Here is a 501-nt window from a genome sequence, read left to right as displayed (position 1 = left end):
CGCGGCGGGGGGGCGGCGAGGGGCTCCCGCGGGGCTGCCGGGCCGGCTGGGCATCGCCTCTCCCGCGCGCCCTGCCCGCCGCCTCGCCAGCCGCACGCGCCGCCCGGCCGGGGAGGTTGGAAGGAAGGCGACGCCTCCGCGGCCACCGCTCCGCTCGCTGCCTGCTGTCTGCCGGAGCCGGCCCCCCGCCTCCTCCTCCTCCTCCGGCGGCGGCGCCGCTGCCGCTGCCGCCGCCTCGCTCGCCCCGCCTCTCGCCTCCGCCGGCATCACGTGCCTGCCACGGGGAAGGTGGGTCTCTCGCCTCGCGCCCCAAAAGGAACCCAGCCCCCAGGCGCAGGCGCCGACGCCTCTACTGCCCAGAGGCTCTTCGGAGGGAAGGCGTTTGGCACCAGCTCCCCGCAGGCCGGCCTCTATTGTCCCGGGGTGCCTTCGCGGCTGGGTCTCCCCCAGCGTTGGTTCACACGTGCAGCTTTCGTCATTCGAGGGCTGCAAGGTCCGAGG

This window comes from Gekko japonicus, unplaced genomic scaffold (genome assembly GCF_001447785.1).
Source record: "Gekko japonicus isolate JY-2015 unplaced genomic scaffold, Gekko_japonicus_V1.1 scaffold1525, whole genome shotgun sequence".
Lineage (NCBI taxonomy): Eukaryota > Metazoa > Chordata > Lepidosauria > Squamata > Gekkonidae > Gekko > Gekko japonicus.
This window is presented reverse-complemented; position numbering follows the sequence as displayed.